We start from the raw sequence: 23,775 nt of genomic DNA on the forward strand, positions 1-23,775 counted from the left end.
TATATTCTAATGTTGCGTGTTCGGAAACATGAATGAAAGTCTTTAAAATTATATTTTTTTATTAAAAAATAAATATTTGATGTATTTTTTACAACGACCAAGTCATTGAAATCGAGCCGACCGAGTCCATACCGAGTCGGAGTCGGAGTCGGAGTCGGAGATTTGAAACATTGGCTAAAGGAACATTGAAGTAAATTGTGCTAAGCATAGAACATACCATTGTTATCTAAAATTAACATGGTATCAGATCTCAAGTGAAAACAACGCCCAAACAAGAGTAAGGAAAAGAAATCACTAAGGCAAGTTGTTGGACAACGACATGGATCTAATCCTAATGACGACTACCTCTTACTTCAAATCCGAGGACAAGCTTAAGGACAAATCCGATTATCATGTATGGATGATGTATCTATATTTGACTTTGGAAGAAAATGATGCTATGGCCTATGTCAAAGGAAGAGTAGTGGAGCCTCCTTCAAATGCATCTGTTGTTGCACAAACCAAGTACAAGAAAGGTGAGGTTAAAGCTAAGAAAATTATTGTTGATTCTATTCACAAGCCTTTGGTTGCCTATATTTCCGATTTGGAAACATCTAAAGAGATGTATGACAAGCTGGTTGGGGTGTTCAAAGTAAATAATGAAAATCCATTCAATCCTACTCCATGAGGATTACCGAAATCGAGAATGATCTCCTATCTATTGGAGAAGTTATTAGTGACAGGAAGCTCACTCTTATTGCTCTTGGAGGCCTTACAAGAGAATGGGATGTGTTTAACACTACCATCCTCAACAATGACAGGATTTCGGGATTTGATGAATTATTGGCTAGATGCACTCAAAAGGAAATAAGGATGATGGAAAGAGACAAGCCCTCAAATGGAAACAACCCTACCGCCTTCTCCACTCATCCTAAGAGGAAGAACAATTCTAGTCCAAGAAGACAAGGTCAAGGGTTCAAGCCGGGATTCAAAGAAGGAAGAAAAGGGAGATGCTTCAATTGCAACAGGTTTGACCACTTTGTTAGAGAGTATCCTCACAAGAAGGATACTCCAAGAGATGACAACAACCATAACAAAAATTACAAGGGCATGGAAATCAAACGAACATCAGGTTCAACAACAAAGGAAAGACGAATGCTCCCGCTGCTCGAAATGGAAATGGTCATCCTCCCAAGAAGTCGAGAAACTCCAAGTATGAAGAAGTTAATGTTGTAGAAAAGCAAAAATAACTTTATCTTATTTATTCCCTCACCACTGCCTCTCCTCCGAATACATCGAATCATTGGTTGATTGAAAGTGGTGCCTTAAGGCACTTCACTAGGTACAAGGAGGCCTTCTAAAACTTGGTTGAAAAGAAGACTAACGTGGAGATTATACTTGGGGATAACGCCACTTGTCCCTTGAAAGGAATTGGGATTGTTACTCTTCACTTAAATCAAGGTCAAACCCTTCATTTACAAGAAGTGTTGTATGTACTTGATCTGAAAAAGAACCTGGTCTCTATTTCTGCAATGGAAGATAAAGGTTTTAAGGTGACATTCGTTGATGGGAAGGTTCGTGTTTTGAAAAGGAACCTGAGAGCTGCATTTACTCTTGGATTCAGGGTTGAAGGTCTCTATCAAGTTGGAGGAATTCCGTTGAGAGCTATGACTTGTGTTACTTCTATTCAATCTAAATTATGACACTGAAGATTTGCCCACCTTCATTACAAAGCCTTACCTGATGTAAGGAAGATGGTCACAGGTATGCCTGAATTCGACTTAGATCATGAAGGTATCTGTCAAGGTTGTGCAGCTGGAAAACATACAAGGGGACCATTCTCCTCAAGTCAAAGTCAAACTACCGATATTCTTCAATTGGTCAATTCTAATCTATTAGCTATGTTGCCTGTAAATTCTTTGGGTGGATATTTTTGTAATATGTAATTTTTGTGGATGGCTTCTCTCGCAAAACATGGATCTATTTCTTAAAGAAGAAGGACGAAGTGCTCAAAACGTTTCGCTCTTTCAAATCCTTGGTCGAGAATCAAACAGGGAAGAAGATCAAAATAATGAAGACCGATCATGGGACCGAATATGAGTCAACTGAATTCAATTGAACTATCATAGAAGCCACTCGTGCCATGCTTCATGACCAAGGTCTACCAAAGTTCTCATGGGGAGAAGCTGCCAACACCGTTGTGTATGTTCAAAATAGATGCCCACATCAAGCATTGGACTTCAAGACACCTGAAGAAGTTTTCACCGGTAAGAAACCTGATGTTTCTCATTTTAGAATTTTTGGTTGTCATGTATATTTTCATGTGTCGAAAGAGAAAAGAAACAAACTATATGCATTTGGGAAGAATGGAGCATTTGTGGGCTAAAGTGAATGAAGCAACAAAACTTAAGAGTGTTGTGCTTTTAATATAAAATACAAAGGTATCTATAAATAATATTTTATTTTTATATATGAAAATGTACAAGGATGATAAATGTTACAATGAGGCCCTGCTTATATACCTAGGCAAGTGTCCTTTCATGATTGGGCATGTCTTTTAGATATGCCTTTTCACTTAACTAATGACTATTTAAGATAATCATCATTTGATTATTTATTATGTATATTTATTTATATTCATTTAATTTTATATGATTTATATTTCTAACATTGCCCCTTCCTTCAAAAGCTTTGTCCTCAAAGCTTTAATGCTGACAATTTTCTTGACCTTGTGTTTGTCATCTCGATATGTATAATTCGTCAATCGTCCGGACATATAGCTCATCAATAATATTCCCTTGGAATTTTTTTTTTCTAAATAATAATAAACAAAATTAAATTATTATAATTTTTTAATCAAATAATAATAATAATAATAATAATAATAATATTATTTTTAAATAATTAAATTAATTAATTTAATTATGTAATCATTTTATTATATTGTAACTATATAGTAACTAGTAACTATTATATTGTAACTATGTAATCGAACATAACTGTGAAATGGAACTATGTAACTATGTAATCGAACCAACGTAACAACTAAGCCACGATGTTTGACATCACACCTTTTGACCGGGGGTTACAAAGTTTGACGGGGGATTGGCCAGGGTTTCTTTAACAGCGTGGAGTGTTAGGACAACGAACAAAATAGCGGGGTGGCAGAACACGACGGCGGGCGGAGCACAACTATAGAGGGGACAGCAAAACGGTGACAGTGTGTAGATTATAGACAACACGATGCATGACAGGGCAGACACAATGTGGTGGACAGGGTGCAGAATTCTACAAGTTGTGGATCAAAGTGGTGAACAGCAGCGAACAAACGAGGAAACGATGGCTTTGATTTTTGTTGTTCTTGAAAATTTGTTCCAGAATATGACCCAATCAAGTGTCCCAAAAAAGATAATCAAAAACGATCTAGACCGATGTTAAAAACCCAATGATCATCTCTCCACACACCTTTAACCGAAGAACTGTGAGCAAAGGCAATGACTTCTCGATTCAAGCAAGTGATCTCATACATGACTTTTTAGTCTCACGCCCTGAAGACTTGGCATCCACTTCACCTAATATAATATTTGTAATCTTTGGTTTATCAAGATGGCCATTTTTGGATTCACTCTGTTCCTAAGAATATTTTCTCTCATTCTTGTGATTGTTATTTATTGAGTTATTCTCAAGTTGATGTATATGCAAACCAAAGCTTGCAATACGTAGAGTTTGATCATCCCCTCCACTAACCACACAATAAAGTGAACCCAAATTCTTAGCCTTCGGGCTTCCATCACTATTTAAATTTGAAATGTAAAGATAATTGACTCTAGACTAGTGGGTAGAATAGAACACATGTAAAGGTTGAACCCTTCGTATTTCAGTATGACTGCCTCTAGTATCTAGATTTATTGAAGGTCCTGAGAAACTGTCCAAAAAGTTATTTTTGGCCTCGACCATTTCAAATTCAATTTGTCTGGTACATTTGTCCTCTTGCTCCTCAGAAATATTATTTTCACTGCCATTAAGACCAGAATTCAAGATGGTTTCTTCTCCAACGGTATGCAAGGGTGTTATGCCTGATGATGAATTGCAAATATCAATATTTGCATAGCCTACTTGATGAACAGTCACTTGTGGAAACCCCTCTTGCTTTCTTAGAAATATCCAATGGCGCCCACCCTGACTTCTTCTGCCAATGCATGGTCGTCTTTGGGAAACAATATCCTCTCCAAGATTATGAGCAGAAATTTTAAAAATGAAATCACTGACTATGTCTGTAAAGTCCCACACTGCGATACTCCTAGTTGTTGCTCCACTAAGTATGAGATATATGTTTTGAATGTTTACTTGGATAATATCCACACCATCATTATAATCTTCTATATATTCATCTTCTACATCATCAATATCAATTTCATTACCATTTTCTGCAACATCTTCATCTTCAACATTATAATCATCTACTGCTTCATCTTCTTCACCATGTTGATTGATATCATTTTTATATTCATCATTATCTCTTATATCTTCATTTTCATTATCATCATTCTAATCAAAATCTTCTTCTCCTACTTCACCCTGTTTCGTTTCTTTACCATCACTATCATCTTTCCTTATTATGGATTTCTGCATATTCTTCATCATCCTCATCATTTTGATTTTCTACAATTTCAACTTCTTCAATATCTCGTTCTGCGTCATTTTCTTGGTTGGAACGCTCTTTAATGTTAGTCTCCTTCATGTCAATGTATTCTCCCTTTAGACATGTTGTAATTTCAGCGCATGATTTTTTTAATTGCTGAAATTTTTCTTGAATTTCACTTAACTACTCAGTGAATTTAGGACGAAAACTTAATGGCATATTGTGCGGCAGATAACATTCAAAGACTCGCATGGCTCTAATACCACTAAAGAGACAACACTTAATAGTGTTGTGCTTTAATATAAAATACACAAAGCTATCTATAAATAATACTTTATTAATATATATGAAAATGTACAAGGATGTTGAGTGTTACAATGAGGCCTTTTACTTATATACCTAGGCAGGTGTCCTTTCATGGTTGAGCATGTCCTTTAAATATGTCTTTTCACTTAACGAATGACTATTTAAGATAATCATCATTTGATTATTTATTATCTATATTCATTTAATTTTATATGATCTATATTCGTAACAGTGAAACTTTGAAGGCATATAGAATCTATGTGCCTAGTCAAAGAGAAGTGGAAATAAATCATGATGTCACTTTAAATGAAAATTCTGCCCTTAGGAAAGTCCGAGAACTTATTATCACTAGGAAGGACAATGATGATGATGCAGAAAAGCAGGATGAACCTCTCACTGATGACCTGATGCCCAATGTCGAAGGTTTGTTGGATCCCATTGATCCACCTCCTAGTGAGCCCTCTACTTCAAGAAAAAGACCTTTGTGGCCCAAAGATACTCTTGAAGATGTTGAGAAACATATTGCACCAAGGGGGACATTTCATGAAAGCAAGAAGCCGAACAGGTACCAAGGGTACTTAGCTGCCATGTGTACCATTGTACAATCTGAGCCATGTACATTCGAAGAAGCCATGAAACACCAAGTTTGGAAGGATGCGATGAACGAGGAATATGAGTCGATCATGAAAAATGATGTCTGGGATGTGGTTCCTTGACCCAAGAACAAATTTGTGCTCACTTCAAAATGGCTTTACAAAATCAAACATGACGCTAATGGGAGCACTAATGGGAGGGCTGAAAAGTTCAAGGCCAGGTTCATTGCTCGAGGCTTCTATCAAAAGGGAGTGGACTATGATGAGATATTTGCACTAGTTGTCAGATATACCACCATCCGTTCGGTCATAGCCCTTGTTGCATCGCACTTTTCTTGGTTGTTTATTGGAGATCTCTTGATGCATTTCGATGTCTCTAGAGCTGAAATTTTGTTCTCTCTTGAAGCCATCTTCTTCATCTTGGATTGGATATATCTATTGTTATCTTGTAAGTAATCTTGTTGAAATTTTTTGCATGAAAAATGTCTATGTATGGAAATTTTGTAAGTAGCTCTTTGCTTTCTGCCCTAATTATTGAATATTATTGTAAATGATTGTTAGATTGCAAATTTGTACATGTTACTCACTAATAAGTGATAACTAGTAGATGAATGTCAGGCTGGCAGGAGGGGGAGGGATTCTCATTAATCTCGATGGAATAATTGTTGATCAGTATGCCTGGGGTTTGGGCAGGAGGACAAATAACCAATCAGAATCCTATGGATTATAATTTGGTCTCATTCTAGCCCAGCGAAAAGGAATCAAGGAAGTGAATATCTTGGGTGATAATCTCTTAGTTATAAAGCACATGAGCTCAAACACTGCAGCCCAAAATAACAAGCTAAATCAGATGCTAAAGAGAGCCCTTGGCTTGCTCCCTCTCTTTGGGAATCTGCAATTCTTTCATATTTTAAGAGGTATAAATAAACAAGGATGCGGACGTGCAAGCCAATATGGCTTTCCAAATTAAAGAAGGTTGCAACAAGCTAAATGAAATTGATGGTTCTCTTCCCATCCCCTAAATCTAAGCATGAAAAAATTGATTTTGATGATAAATCTCTCTTCCTACACCAAAGACCGGGCACAAAAGTCACATATCTTGGATTAAAAATTTATAATAATCCCTTTTACTCCTTCCCTCCCTTGGGGTGTATTAGTCTTGTCTCCCTTTGTTCCCTCCTCCCTTCTCCTCCCCTTCATCATCCTACACACCACCCCCTCTCTGACCCTCCTATGTCGGCCTTCTCCCCCGCCCCCTCATCTCCCCCTCCCTCTCCCCTCCTCCCACTCTCATTGCCCCCATCACATCCTTCATCCCTATTGGCGCCCGCTCTCCCCACGCCCCCCACCTAGCATCATCCGGGCATAATCCCTACCTCACGCTTAACTCATGGTGGCATACCTCAACAGGCCAGGACACTTGGCGCGAAGCAAAGGATAAGTGTGAGAACTCTGCGTGTTGATTCTCGTATTCGAGTCCGTAGCAAGAACAATCAAACTAGCTCCATGCAAGATACCTCAGAGTAAGAGCCACATTTATTTCCACTGGGCTGGATCAGATGGCTCACATGAGTGATGGTTAATTTCCTTAAGGCGAAAGTCATTTTAGGATTCAAGGTAATGATGGCAAAGAATTGGGACCCCGGAGGTAAGCATGCAATCTCTCAAAACCACAGGAGACTTCAGCTTGGAAATTTCTGTAAATTGAAGAATAACAACGTTAAATTTTGCAAAACGAAGGACTCTGTCCAGAAGGTCTCTAATGGAAGGTCTCTTTGGCAGTGTCAAGATTGACTGTGGACAATTTTGTTTGTTGAGAGTTGCCCCTTCCCTCAGACTTATGAGTGCCATTTGTTAGTAAAGTTGGTGGATCAGGGAGAGACAATTGTCGGTGAGGGTGATTCTGAGACTAGCTTTTGTGTGATTCTGGGAGCTGTTGTATTTTGTGTTCCTCCTTGGCAATTGGGTCATTATCCCTTTGAGTCTTTTCCTTGGAAACCTCTCTTTCTCCTCGACAACATGTACTCTGCCTCCTGGGGCCATCGACGCCCGCGCTTGGGTAGGATGGTGGGCCATTCTGATACGAAATGGGATAAGTGCCCACCTCTGGCTTCATACTCCCCTCAACCCTGTGGGTCTTGTGAGAGAGAGCATTATGAATTGCGGGCAGGTTTGGTTGATCTTTAGAAGTGTTATCAACAACAACGTGAGGAAGCTTGTGAAATGCAAGAGAGCAACACAGAGAAGAACCAAAAGATTTATCAGCTGGAAGATGAGGTGGATGCCCTGTGTAGCCAAATCAAGGATCTCCAAATCCAAATGGAAATGCAGAACTCTCAAAACGCTGAGGAATCAACTGGAATCGACCTCATCCGACCAACTGAATTGGATGACCAATCTGCCTTTTTTGTCTCTATTTTATGTCAAATATTAAATGTATATTGATTTTAGGGTAGTACTGCAAGGTTTATCCTAGTATGTATGTAAACACTCAGTCGCATTTTCAAATTATGAAAGGAAAATGGGCTTGTACAGCCAGTTTGCAAATAGTGATGCCCTTGGATGGCAATGTAAATGAAATGTAATCTCTCATTTTTTTCGCAACCGACCGCAGATTAATATAAATCCACTACTCTTTACTATTAAAAAAAACCAGTAGACGATTGTTCCAAGTGGAGTAGAAATTGTTTTTCTTCCATGAAAATCCATAGATTTTGGGTGGGTAAGTATTACAAAGTGCTTGCTAGGGAATAACTTTTTAGCCTCCTTGAAGACAATTACGGCCAAATTTCAAATCACATAGACTCCATAGCCCAAGGGTAAGGCACTGATCCAAGTAAAACTGGTGATCACCCTTTTTTTCCCTTCAATTTTTCTCCTCCCAAAACTTTCGGCTTCCTTCCTAGATGGTTGAGCTAGGGCTTAATGCAAATTCCTGTAGAGGAGGAATTTTTCAACTTCGTTTGGACAAGGTACAGTGTCTCCTCTAGGAATCCTCAAGGTTTCGTGCAATTCCTACAGTTCATTCTTGAGAAATCTCGAGCCCTAGCTCCAACTTTGAAACCTATCTTGACCATTTTGTATACAGTGTTCAATGGAATAAATCATTCAAATCCTTTCTCTTATCCCCCCTTAACCTAGAGAGCACTTTGGGGAACCCTCTCCCACGATTATTCATAAACCCTAGGTCTTGTGTGGTCCCATTCTAGGTCTTCCTCAAGAATAACGAAAGCCTATTTAAAGGTATACAATCACCTTACAAAGCTTATTGAGTGGTCCTAATCATCTTTGGAGCCTTGACCTTAGGCATCCTTGTCATCATTAACCCTAGGTCTAGGCTTCCTCATAGCTCTTTCTTGGAGAACATTTAGCTTCTCTTGAAGCATTGAACCTTTATTTTGTGCCTCTCCTTTGAATGGGCCTTGGAAATCACATCATACATTGTCTTTGATTCTATCATTAATAGTGATTTCCCTCATACTAAGACTCCTCGCATCGGTGAAAGTCCATAAAGAGCAAGGAGCACTCACTGAGGTAATAGTGGGTTTTTGTCCTATTGTTCTCGCTTGGTCTAGTAGTTGTCCCTTGGGTACTCCTCCTAGGACCCCAACTAGATAGTGTGGCAACATTTTTGGCATCGTTGTCGAGGAAAAAGTGAGTCTCCCTTTATGAAATATTCACCTTCTTCCATAACAACAATATAGATCCTTATCTAGTGACTCTATTGGAAGAACGAAGTCCTAGTTCTTCATTGAACTTCAAAGTCAATGCTTGTAGGGTGAAGCAAGCATCTTTGAAGATGTTTCAAGTTTACTCTGGCGACTCCATATTTAAAATCTTTTGAAAATTTGCATGGCAATAAATGGCTAATTGGAGAGGCCTATATATATGTTTCAAGATGATGATCCTCAATCCAATATCATGATGTCATTAGCAACCAAGAAGAGTTTGATGCCCCTCTTAATGAATCTCTTGGGAGCCATGAAATTGAGGAGCCTTCCCAATGCCATGAAAGGGGGTTGTGGTTCTTCCCATGATATGATGATTGTAGTCTACCTTGTTCCTTCCTCAATAATCGAGATGAGGTGATAGTGGAAATGTATGAGTCATCTATCTTTCCATGCCATAGGAGGATATGCCCAAGCTTGCTCTTCATCGAAAGTTTATGAGCTTGGTTATTGAATTCTCCATTTTCTCATTGCAAGAAAGGTTGCACGAGTTGGATTCCTCTTTTCCCTCCTCATCCATGATCTTTGATACATGGTCCTCATATGTTCCCGCCTCCCACCCTTGCCATTCATCAAGCAAATCTTGCAATGGAAAATGTGATATTTCAATGCCATACCTCAAAATGGTTCATAAGCAAAAGTGTTCTTATATTAATCTCATCATATGTTGGTTACATTGGTTGTATGACTATACTTAGCACTTGATTAATATGGCATGTATGGTAGTGTAGGATGCATTGCATATTGATTTTGCATAGCTAATATCAGCATATCATGTTCTCATGCTAGAATAGGTGCATTTAGATTAAATGTGCATCATAGATTAGATTTATTTTTCTGTATGGTTTTATTATTTGATGAAAACATGGGCAATAAAAGTACACCCAAGACAGATGCTTCCAATGTTTGTTTGTGATGTGTAAAATAACAGGTCTGTTATCTCAGAGGATTTTTGGTGTTCTCATGACCTCCCCATTCGAGTATATGGTTCATGCACTCCACAAAGAGCTCATGTCCCAGTTGGTGCCAGATGTTACCCACCACCAGTGGGTGAACCCATAGGAGAATATTTCTCCTAGATGTGTCTTTAGTCGGCAGCCCACAGCCACTTTAGAGCCACCAGTGTAGCTGAATTGTGCCAGATGTCTCCACTCCCTGAACCAGTCATATGTCCCCTCATCCATCTGTCGAAATCGTAGCATGGTCCTGTTTTCCTGTTCCACACTTTTCACTCCCCTCTGCATATTACAGGCCCTATTTCATCATCTTCCCTCTTTGGGTCCACATGACCACTAGGTCCACAAGGCTCTAGTACTCCCCCTCCCCTCATCCATTGTTTGGGTCGGGCCTGGAACAATGTCCTAGAGGTTGATGCAACCAAAAAAAAATATAAAAGCATAATATGGCCACAAATAAAAGGAATTGTACTACAAAACGCAAAAGATGGTCGAGAGAATAAAATTTAGCACGTGGGCAAAAGCCAAACATTAGCTCTACCGCTTATCATTAATGCCATCACCTTGGCTCCTACGACCCCTATGAGTGCCCCATACATCATTAAGAAACCCATGCATGTCTCGACCCCTAGTGGGGAATGAACTATCCCACCTTAAGGGGGTAATCACTACGATAACATACACATCATGCTCTCATCCCTTGGAGCCCCAAGCAATAAAATAAAAGAAAAATCAATAAAAGGCAAAAGACAAATGGAGAAGGATGGAAAAACAAAGGTTGGAGTAACTCATGTACCACGATTGCTCCCTCCTACATTCATACACCCAAATATGTGGACATCCCCCATCATTACCATCCTTGAGCTTAAGCATTTGGCCTTGAGACCACTGTATCCCCATCCACTTCATCATTATCCACATGACACCTACCACTTGAAGGATGTACCTTGTACATGTCCATCCCTTTAGGGTTTGGGAACACCTAATAGGGTTTCCTATTAGCCACTCCTACCTAGGGAGGTAACACCATTACATGTTCAAAGCCCCAAATTTGGAAGGGAAACCCACTATGAAGTCTCATTTATGTCCTTGGTTAACAAGCTTATTTACTCAATTGTACTAATGAATTATTGTATCTAAAGGTGAGGAGAAGCATTGGATCTTATACAGAATTGGCAGGTGGATCTTATACAGAATTGGCAGGTGATTTCATCATGGGCTAGGAAACTAAACTGGGGCCCAAGCCCACCAAATGATCATATCAACACTTGTAGGGGATGTGTTAAGAGCCATGGGTTTCCATCATGTGACACAGCATTATCTCATGCTGTGGGCATCCTCTACACCCTCAGCAGCTTGTTCATTTCCCCACATTGTATGCGAGATGATGCACTTGGACAAAGAGTGCCCCCAGTCGACTTAACCTTGTATACAAGGTTCGGAATATGATCTGAGGCCCAGAGGAGGTTTGTCTCACCCTTGAGACATGGGAGGGCAAGCACCATCTTTCGTACCCTCATTTGGAGCAGTCTATAGGCTTATTTTACAGTAGGAGACCCATGAGACCATTACTTGTGCCCCAGAGCCACTTTGGAGCACCACATGATGTTTTACTTGGAAATCAAGGGGCCATCCCCTTGACCATCATTCATGGAACCCTCTTATTCATCATGGCACCTTGATGACTCCATTAGGCCTTCAAATGGCCCTCCTACACCATTGCTTCATCATTGCGGCTTATTCTACACTTTATGAGCTATTTGGTGGGCTTGTCACCAAAGTTATGTTATTTTGCACATTAAAATATTTTTATGGGCATCTTAGGCTAATTCGAATTAGAAGAGGCTCACATAAATAAAGCTAAGCCTTATTTGTATCAAACACAATCATCACACTTTGACCTAATTCTCTTGAGGAATTTCACACCTTTCTTGATTGTCTATTGGAGATTTCTTGATGCATTTCGATCTTTGGAGCTAAAATTCCGTTCTCTCTTGCGGCCATCTTCTTCATCTTGGATTGGATATATCTGTTGTTATCTTGTAAGTAATCTTGTTGAAGATTTTTGCATGAAAAATGTCCAATGTGTGGAAAATTTGTAACTAACTCTTTCTTTTGTGCCCTACTTATAGAATATTATTGTAAGGGATTGTTAGATTGCAAATTTCTGCATTTTACTCACTGATAACTAGTAGATGAATGTTCCTAGTGGAGTAAAACTTGTTTTTCTTCCATGAAAATCCATAGATCTCGGGTGGGTAAATGTTAAAGAGTGCTTGCTAGGGAATCACTTTTTAGCCTCCTTGAAGACAATTTCAGCAAAATTTCATATCACATAGACTCCATAGCCCAAGGGTAAGGCACTAATCAAAACAGAATTGGTGATCACCCCTTTTCCCTTCTCTTTTACTGCTCCCAAAAATTTCGGCCTTCTTCCTATACGGTTGAACTAGGGCTTCATGCAAATTCCTGTAGAGGAGGAATTTTTCAATTCTGTTTGCGCAAGGTACTGCACTGGTTTCTCCACTAGGAATCCTCAAGGTTTCTTGCAATTCGCACAATTCATTCTTGAGAAATCTTGAGCCCTAGCTCCAACTTTGAAACCTATCTTAAACATTTAGGTGTGGTAGTCTTCTTGAGAGTTTTGCACATAGTATTCAGTGGAATAAATCATTCAAACCCTTTCTCTTATCACACCTTGACCTAGAGGGCACTTTGGAGAACCCTCTCCCACAATTATTCATCAACCATGGGTCTTGTGTGGTCCCATTCGAGGTCTTCCTCAAGCATAGTGAAACCTTATTTAAAGGTATACAATCACCTTACAAAGCTTCTTGAGTAGTCCTAATCATCTTTGGAACCTTGACCTTAGGCATCCTTGTCATCACTAACCCTATGTCTAGGTATCCTCATAGGCCTTTCTTGCAGAACCTTTAGCTTCTCTTGAAGCATTGAACTTTTATTTTGAGCCTCTCCTTCGAATGGATCTTGGAAATCACATCATAACTTGTCATTGATTTATCATTAATAGTGATTTCCTTCATATCGAGACTCCTCCCATTGGTGAAAGTTCGAAAAGAGCAAGGGACGGTTACAGTGTGTCTTTGTTCCATTATTGTCGCTTGGTCCAGTAGTTGTCCTTTAGGTACCCCTCCTAGGACCCCTGCTAGATTATGTGGCAACAAGAACAAAATTTACAATAGGATCATAAAGAGACAGCGAAACAAGAAATAGAAGAATTTACCCTGGGAAAGCCCACATGGGGGAAAAACCCAACTATGCAGCCTTGGTCAAATCTGGTCAACCAACCCTCATGTGAAGTCACCAAATTGCCCAATGCACTTGGCCTAATCTAATCTGCTAGGGCCAAAATTCGGCCTACTTCTACACTAGAGAAACTCGAACCTTCTACTTAAAGATGCCCAGAAATTCACCCTTTTTGTCACATGTGTGAAGTTAGCTACAGCCACATGTGCGAGGTCAGATGGAGAGAGAAATGTCCTTGTCTTCATCCATCTTGTTCTATTTCTCCTTTGCTTGGATAAGAAGATTGTTGTTGTTTGAGGTCGAATGGTGCCAAGATGAGAAGGTTCAATCACACACACACACACACATATATATACATACATATATATACACACATACATACATACATACATATACATATATATATATATATAGATATATACATATACATACATATATATATGGAGGTCGAATGGGCACCACATTAGAGTTGGATCAACTTGACCAAGTGGAGGCCACCTTGACTTCTTTAATGTTAAAAATTCATATTCTTTCTTCTGACGCTGACATGAAGAACATGCCCAAAAAAAATGTATTATTACATATATATCAAGGGCTAAAATGTTAATTATGAAGACAAACCATAGCGACAAAATTCAACACTCCCTCTTAGCTAGGGAGGTATTCATAATGACTATCAAGATGTTCTCATGTTGACAAATTTCACTAAGAAAAGGTTATAACAATTCATCAGCATTAGCATCATCCCATTACCATAATCCTGGACAACAGCTCTAGCACATGGTAAATCAACAGCATCAACTAGTTACCATAATTATGGTCAATAACTCTGCCCTATGGTGCACCATAATCCTGGTTGTTACTCCTGACAAATGGCACAACATTAACATCAACTAGTCACCACAATTTCAGTCTCTTTAACAAATGGTATACAGAGTAGTCTTGGTTCAAATCTCCAAAGGCCTCACTCCTTATGAGTAATTCCGAGCCTAACGTTAAATGTGCTCACGCTACCTATCTGGAGAGTTTGAGCCTAATGTTGAAAGGCGCCAACTCAATTTAGTAATCCTAAGCCTCTATGACTATTCTTCCTAATTCTGATCAACAATCTTGACACAAGAATAATGGCGTTCCTCTAGTGGACCATTCTCCCCAATTTCATTCATACTTGACACAGGGAGAATGTTTGTCCTTGATGCTATCATATCAACACACTAGACCATTCTCCCTAATCCTCGTCAACCTGGCCTAGAGATAACGATTGTCCTTGATGCTACAATTTTATTACTCCCTCTTGCTGAGAGAGACATGCTCAGTCACTCCAAGCTTGTCTTTGAAGTATACAGACTTCATTCTAGGACAGAGGCTTTGTCATCAATCTACTTGATTGTAGAATAGTATTGGAGCCACATTGCTTCCTTTTGTACCATGTCTTGGTACTAGATCTCATTATGATTTTACTTGTCATCGTGGTTGTCATCTGCACTTGATCAAACAATCCTACAAGTATTTTCTGAATCCATACTGCTTCTCAACTTGCCAAACAATTTGCAATACTGAGTGTGATAGATGTCTGCCACCTGCTCACCCAAGAAATCATAATGGAACCCAAACTGAAGCAATATCCTGATGAACTCTTTCTATCTGTTGCACTCTCTGCCCAATCCAAATCTGCAACTATACTCCACTGTTTGAGACATATCTCAAACCATAATTGGTTGTGCCATAACCAAATGTACCATGCTAGTAATTCAATACATGTTGAGCCACATGCCTTCACTCAACCATAAGTTGATCAACTTTTTTCTGGTTACCCTAACTGTGTGCTTTTTCTAAAACAGCTCCTAATGTGGCAATATTGGTTGCTCCCTCTACCATCGTTGCTTTCTAGCATATCATCTATCTAGCCTAATGATCTCAATGACAATCTATCATCTCGAACGTAGAGGTCAACTCCATTTGAAGCTAAAACAAGGCTCCATAACTGCTCTCAGAAGCAATTATTTCTGCCACAGTTGCTCCCTCTAACACATGAGTTCTTCTACTTCCATAAGAAACAAATCATATAGGATCAACCTTGATCCATCAATCCAAGTCTTAGGTGCAATCTTCTATTTGCAGGCAGAAGACTCCTTCATGACCCTCAAAGCCTTGAGGTGGTCCTATGTACACTTCTTCCTCAATTTCTTCATGGAGAAAACGACCTTTACATCTATCTGATGTAATTCCATAATAAAAGCAACAATAATTCTAATAGAAGTGTACCTGTCATCCGAAGCAGATGTCTTTTCATCATCCTCTCCCTCTTTTTGGGAGAACCTTCTAGTCTTATGTTTCCATCTGCAGTGCGCTAGATCTTGTAGATCCATTTAGAAGTCACCACCAAGTGCAGATTCAACAGAGATTGCAACGGCTTATTTGTATGAGGCCATGGATTGGGCCAAAGAGGCCATTCGTGCTTATTATGTAGACAAGGGTTCTACTGGGCTTAATCGACAAATGATGTTATGGGATGTGATTGATAGTCGGTCGACAGGGATGCTTCATCGACCCATTCATGCAACAACACTCTTTTTCAACCCCGCATTTTCATACAAATGTGGCTTTGATTTTGATGGCGAGGTGTCGAAGGGCTCCATTCCTATATTCATAAAATGTTACCTGATCACGAGCATCGTAGCAAAATCAATCATGAGATACAGTTTTATCGGAATTGTGTTGGCCTATTTGGCTTTGATGATGTTATTAGGGAAAGGACCCTCTTCATGCCACATAAGAGACAAGTCATAATTCATTAGAATTTTCAATTTAGAATTTACTTATTTATAATTCTAGATTTTTAAAATTCAATTATGTTTTATTTGAAAGTTCAATTATGTTTTAAGTTTTTAACTTGTTTATTTCTTTATTTTGTTGTAGATATTTGGTGGCGATGCTATGGTGCAAGGGCATCAAATTTGCAGAAATTGGCCATAAGAATCCAAAGTCAAACATGTAGCTCTTCAAGGCATGAGCGTAATTAAGGTGTATTTGAACAAATACACCCAAAAAAGCACAACAGGTATATCTATGAGCGTCAGCCTTCAATTGAGCAATTACATTTATTGTAATTTTAATTTATGACCCTCAAGTGTCAAGACTCATTAGTTTTTTTAACACCGTTACAAGTTGGAGTTCTCACGCCTCAATGATTTAGTGTATGTGCATTACAATCTTCAACTTCAAGTGAAGCAAATAAAAAAACCAATGGATCCACATGCCATTTTCTTTGAAAATATTGATGTATTGTCTCAGTGAACAGTGGAGTCTGCAGTGCCCATCTTGGAGGGGTCATCTACATGGTTAGAGGAACCATTAGAACAAGGGCAGCAAGAGGAGGAGGACTTAGGGGAGGAGTAGCACGAGGAGGAGGAGGAGAAGTTCGTGGGCGTGTCAACGTTAGCACCATCTGCTATAGATATAGGAGAGCAAGCTCCATACCCAGCAATCATTATTTGACATAAGGTGTAGGGTCAAGGCCTTATACTACTAGGGGCGGGCCTAGAAAACAGCCCATCATGTTTCCCTGTAAAAGGGGGAGGGGGCACTGATCTCAAACAGCTAGCTGATACTTTTATTAGTTTTACTACATATAACTCATGATGATGAGATACTTTTATATATGTGATGTTATTTTGTATCGGTTCTCCACATTTGAGTCCTTGATTGGACAATTATCAGGGATCAACAAGATTTGGCATTGCCTTTGATGTATCGTTTTTATTTTACATCGACTACATATATCAGTGCTTTCTTCATATTTATGTGCTAATGTGTCTTTTCATGTTGTTATTGCTTTATATGTTTAGAAATTGGGAAAAAAAAATGAATATATTATGCATTTTTTATGTTTGTCGATATTTGCGTTGATATTGTCAATAAGAATTTTTCAGGACCCTCGCCAATATTTTGCCATTACCGATAAGTTATGCATGCCTAGACACTTAAGCCTCTACAAAAGTACCTACCCAAGCTACAAAGATCAACACTCCCTCTTAACAAGGGAGGTACTTCTACCCTGTGGAACTGGCTTTGATCCTAGAATTGGATCCACTGCCATGGTTTCTCCCTCTGAAGTGGATGCCTTCCCTGCCACCTGGTCTACAAACATCTACAAAGTCTTGTTCCCCTTGGATTCGTTCCTAGAAGCCTCTTGCTCCTTAACATTGTTGGAAATAATACTGAGAGGGGGGGGTGAATCAGTATTATCACATCAATAAAACTTTTTCATTTCCATATTCAGATTCATATATGCTACTTCCACAACTTCTTATGATTCAGTTAGTTGATCCTTAATGAGTGCATTATAACATTATCAACCATATTAACAGTAAACAGGTGCAGTAAAATAGAACAGATCATCACACATAAGCCACACACATGAACACCATGATATAAGGTGGAAACCCAATGTGGGAGAAAACCACCCGCTGCAAGTCATCTCAATCTTCTTCTTAATAAGAAAATCCTTTTACAATATTTTTGTACTGGTGCAGTCTTATACCAGTACGCAGGCTTCTACCTGCAGAGAGCTACAACCCCCATAGTTCTTGTACTAGCCAATCCATTTACTAGTACACAGGCTGCTACCTGCTACAATGCTCCAAAGTTTTCAACTGCTACTGGAAGGGAGCTACCACCCCCTTAGCTCTTGTACTAGCTAAGATACTAGTACGTAGGCGCCGGCCTACAATCTTCTCTCCTCCAGGTACCACGTTTCATACATTTTCATACTGGATACTCCTGAAGCACAACACATAATCTGAAAGGCCATGTTTCATCCAATTTTCATACTGGACCCATAAATATCATTGAAGCACATAATCAATCAATCTTCTGAATCACCCAATCACCAGATCAATACATATACAAGGATAATATGTGTGTCAACAATCAGATCTAGTCCATTAGATCACATAAATATGAGTCATTATGATCCTGATCCATTATTAGATCTCATCCATCAACACAATCAATCAAACTGAATATGTAGAATACTGACACCATTAAACAGTCATCAGAACACATCAACAACCTGAACCACCTGTAACTTTAAACATCATAGCTCAAATGGTATATGCTACTACAATGAACCAAACCTGCGTACATACGCGCTTTCACCAAAGCCATCCCGTGTAGAGATCTATAAATATTCAATCATGACTTGCAGCGATTTCAAACTTAAGTTATACCCAGTTCAGATCATTACAAGCGTCAGTATACAGATCTAGAATAAGCATAATCAACTATATAGAGATAGTTCATTTCAAACCATTTGATCCTGATCTATCCTTAGATCTTGTTCTCCATCAACCGGTGAGATCCCTCTTTAGCTCAGATCCAGATCTGCACCATAACCCAATCACAGTATTCCAGATCTAGCACTTTATCAGATATTCAATAATTCAGATGATGCTTTGCCAAATGATCTCCTTCCTCTTTTATAGTCTTAGGCCTTTCACAATACCATGGTCCAAAACCATAATAACACAATACCACGGACCCAATACTTGGGATCAACACTTTTGGATGCAATACCACGGACCAAAACCATAGGATCAAAAACTGTCGGACTAATACCATGAACCAACCATGAAAGTGCGTGAGATCAACACTTTTGGATGCAATACCACGGACCAAAACCATAGGATCAAAAACTGTCGAACTAATACCATGAACCAATCATGAAAGTGCATGAACTTTTCTCTTGCATGAAGGGAACTTTTCTCTGCATGAAAGTGCGTGAACTTTTCTCTACATGAAAGAAACTTTTCTCTGCATGAAAGTGCGTGAACTTTTCTCTACATGAAAGAAACTTTTCTCTGCATGAAAGTGCGTGAACTTTTCTCTACATGAAAGAAACTTTTATCTTCATGAAAGTGCGTGAACTTTTCTCTACATGAAAGAAACTTTTATCTTCATGAAAGTGCGTGAACTTTTCTCTACATGAAAGAAACTTTTATCTTCATGAAAGTGCGTGAACTTTTCTCTACATGAAAGGAACTTTTCTCTGCATGAAAGTGCGTGAACTTGAAAATAACTTTGCTGCACTATAATTTATCATCTGTGTGATTTGCCATCAAGGACAACACTTGTCTCATAATGCCAACAATCTCCCCCTTTGGACTTGATGGCAAAGCTAACTTGTCATACTGAGAACTGTCATCTGATTCCTTTGAGTTGTCCGGCATCCCATGCATTCTGTCACATCTGATATCTCTTCCGTAGATTCATCTAGATATATATAAGTGAGTTGATCTTCTACGAGTTGGTTGCCATCAAGTACAACACATGCATCATAATGCCAACAGAAATTCTATAAGGTCACCTCATACCAAGCAACCTTCTTAACAAACTTGGAGGAATTTGGTGACTGCTCCTCCCCACCTAAACCTAAAGGTTGACTCCCTCTGAGCTGCTCAATCTTTGGAAGTACCTACTCCTTGTTATTTGTCACTATTTTGCTTCCTTCCTTGTGGCCCCTATGCTAAATCCTTCTAACACCCACAAGAAAATTGTTGGTTTATAGATCTACAGAGATCTCCCTTATGGACCTACCTCAGTTCTTTGAGACACCCATGAAATTTGTTGCTAATATACCAAATGGTATTGTCGCCCTCACTCCCTCTTACAGTTGAGCTCTGCCAATCCTGTTGGCAAATCTGGCCTTAGGCAATTTGTCATATGTGTTGTATAGCACCATAGTTGTTGTCAAACTTTGTTGGCTACTACTAGTTCTATCAACCACTATCGGCTCATGCTTGTCACAACAAATCCTCTGCCAATGATTGTGCCCCATGTTTAGTAACTCCACCAGTGACCCCTTGTTGGCCACTATGTCTTGAAGCTACTTGATCATGCCTAGCACGTCACCCACAAACATGGGTGGTTGTCTAAGCCTTGCCACTACTAACTTATAGCTACTGGCTCGACCCTTTGCACCCTATTTCTTATGTTGACATCTAGCTTTCCTAGTCCGACTACCGATGTCCTTGACCCAACTTGGCTAGCTTCCACTAGCATTAACCCCAACATAACTCTACATAGCTGCAATGTTGTTTGCACACAGCTCAACCTTTGCTAGTTGCTTCCAACCTCTTCATCCCACAAGTCTGCACAACAACCTCATCCTATACTAGGCAATTTACTCTCATGCATGTTATGTTGTAGTTGATCCCCTGTGTGCCAACAACCCTAGTGGCTACCCACATCGTTATCTCTCACTCGTGGTTTGCACGTTGAGCTCAAACAGCCCCCTCTTGACCTTGACTTCATGCGACCTATTGAACTTCAACTAACATCACCCATCTCCTCTCATCCTGGGAAATCCCTATTAACAACTATCTTTGTGCCCAACCTGCAACCCTCAACGACCTAGTCTACTCTATTGTCGCTGCCCCACCAGGCTTCCCTATGTTGTTGCCCTATCTTGACCTTCCATTGTATCCTTGGCTCGAGCTCCTCATCCCACCGACTTGTTTGAACTTTGCACGAATATTGGATCTACCTCCCTCTCCTATTGTGTCAATTGAATATTCTTTATGGCAATTGCCACTCTGCAACCTGGCTTTGTCGCAACTTGCCCCCAGTAATGTTCTGCCTCTATTGCTCATGCTCCCTTGTTGACTTGTTGTTGCGACGGTTGGGTGGGTCTAACGGCCCACTCCATTTTGGTTTAAATACTCAGCCCCTAAAAATTTTTTAACTAGCCACTTTGTACATCGAACAAATTTTCCTCAGCCCATACGACCAATTTCCTTCTACAAGTCCAAGGTTATAAAAAAAAAAAAAATTGCCTCATACAATCACGATCGAACTTGGCTCCAATGATATTTATATGAACCTAGCTTCCTACATGATTCAAAGATCAGTCCTCAAAGTTTCAAGCTCTAATATAATGTTAATTTTCCCTGAACCTACCACAGAACAATTCATTGACCTAGCAGATTGCAAATCTACAAGATAAATGCATAGCTAGATTCTTAACGCAATTAGCGAAATCAAATTTACACATAACCAATCTCAATCACAACGACACAAATAGATTCGGCCGGATTAACACTTCTTCATTAAATATGAACTTCCTTGGCCACTTGTCCTAAATTCTCAACTAAGAAAATTATAGATACAATATGCCTTGGATCTGATCCATCAGATCAGGCCCTAGATTGGTCCTCGATCTCCTTGGTTGATCTGAATCTCCACTGCTACTCTTCTGCACTTTGCTAGACCCAGCACACTAGAGACACTCCCTACTTGAGAAAAATCCCACTCAAAGACTAGTTCCATTGCATGGTGTCTTCTCCTCTCTTTAGCCTCACTTTTATAACTTTACATTGAGCTAAATCCCTAACCCTAATCTCCAAAATGATTGATGGCCAAGATTAGATCTCCCCTTACTTGAGACAAACAGTTGACATTAAAACATAATCACTTAAGTAAATTACTTTACCTTTCCTAAGTTTATTTAGCTCAATTAGCAAACATAATTATCATGTTTTTTTCCTAGGTTTAACCTTAGGTTGTTGATTTTAAGCAACAATGGTATGTTCTATGCTTTAGAGCAATTTTATTTCAATTTCTTTATTAGCCCAATATCAATATCCAGTTTAGTAATCACATCAACATGATAGTAAAATGCAGATAGAACATAAACATAAACAGTAGAAGACAAGCCAAGACAAGAGGACACAAGATGTGTCACCAACTAGGAACAAACCCCAATGTGGGGAAACCCTTGATCAATTCTTCTTATAGTCTTCAATAGTTCAGCAGAGAGAGAGGTAGTACAATTTACAAATCTGATAATTTATAACCGCAGCAAAAGAGCCCTAACTAAAAAAGTCAATGCTGGTCAACATGGCAGATTTGACCCTCAACAAATCGGTCAACTTCAATCAACTTTGGCCTCCAAATAGCAAGATGAATCAACCCTCAAAAGTCTGAAATCAGCCCAGTCAAAATCTGGTCAAATAGTCAACCTACGGTCAACCCTAGCTGCAGTCAACGCTGGTCAAAGTCAACAGATTGCCTCGATTTCTGTGCCCATAAACACGGCCTGCTGGGACAGAATTTCTCCACCAAAAGATGCAGTAAAAGAGGTCAAAGCTACTGTTCAACGCTTCATCAAACTGTCCCTGAAATTCAGTCAACGCCCAAAAACAGAAAATTGCCCTTCTTCCCTTCGCATGTGTGGAGAGAGATGCTGCCCAGAAATGCGTACCCAATCAATGAGGAGAGAGAGATGTGTGAAGTGTGAGTGTGTCCAAATGAGGATGAGGCATCATGTATTTATGGCAAACATTGAGGATGAATAGACGTGACTGTTGGGCTTCAGAGCCTACATGAGTTCGCTGGCCGACCTTGACAATTTGTCCATAATCAAAATAAATTCATAACTTCATTTGTACATGTCAGAATCGGATGATCTCTAGATCAATCCTACACCTCTCAGAGAGAGGAATCCAAGAAAAATATTAGCCGCCATAAATAAGATGACCCATGTGGAGTTTGGCCCTAGATGCCAATTTTAACACTAAGTTACATTAGCAACTTGCTCACACTTGAGCAAGTGCACTAAGGAGATCTCAAGAAACTTCTGCACGCCTAAACAGTTAAGACTATGTAGAAGTACCTGCCCAAGCTACAAAAATCATCTACTTAGAGACTCATAGGCTAGAGTTCCACCTTTTATGATTTATCCACTATAACGACAAGAGATATGTAGCCCTTTTTCTCTGAGAATTGACACAATACAGGTAGAATGTCCTTAATGAAGTTACTGGTAACTGATCATATATCTCGTAACAGTCTTATCAAATCCTTCTTCAATCTGAAGGAGGTTCCAGCCAGCTGCGACTCCAATGCCAGCATAAAATTCTCTGCGTCCCTCAAAAGACTACACGTGAATCTGCAGCATAAAGCCTAGACAAACCTTCATTACCAGCTTCTTCTCAACCAAGGGTGTTAGATGTGGAGGTTTATTGTTTAATCCATCGGGTCAGTCCATCCATTCTGATTGCGTTCCCATTTTTATGTTATTTCCAAATGGTGCCGTGATTAAATTTTATTTTCTTGTTGTATTCCATTTTATAGACGATATGTTTGGCACACTCCTTTCACTTTGGCTATAGATGAATAACTCCCACAGTCCTCTTAAATGTTAATGGTTATTAGTAAATATTAATAATAATTTCTTTCGATGTCAAATAAAGTTTTATTTGTGAAAATGTGCATCAAATGTTCTTGTACTACCAGATTCAGTT

The 23,775-nt window shown here is 39.3% G+C and overlaps 1 protein-coding gene across 1 annotated transcript in view; it reads right to left on the reverse strand.

Moving 5' to 3' along the window:
* The window catches only part of LOC149156938 (isoleucine--tRNA ligase, cytoplasmic-like), a 322,103-nt gene that overhangs the window by 46,767 nt on the left and 251,561 nt on the right, over positions 1-23,775 (reverse strand). The window lies entirely within an intron of this gene.

The sequence above is a fragment of the Pinus tabuliformis genome, chromosome 9 (genome assembly GCF_031772625.1).
Source record: "Pinus tabuliformis cultivar Carrire ecotype Pingquan chromosome 9, CPIR1, whole genome shotgun sequence".
Classification (NCBI taxonomy): domain Eukaryota; kingdom Viridiplantae; phylum Streptophyta; class Pinopsida; order Pinales; family Pinaceae; genus Pinus; species Pinus tabuliformis.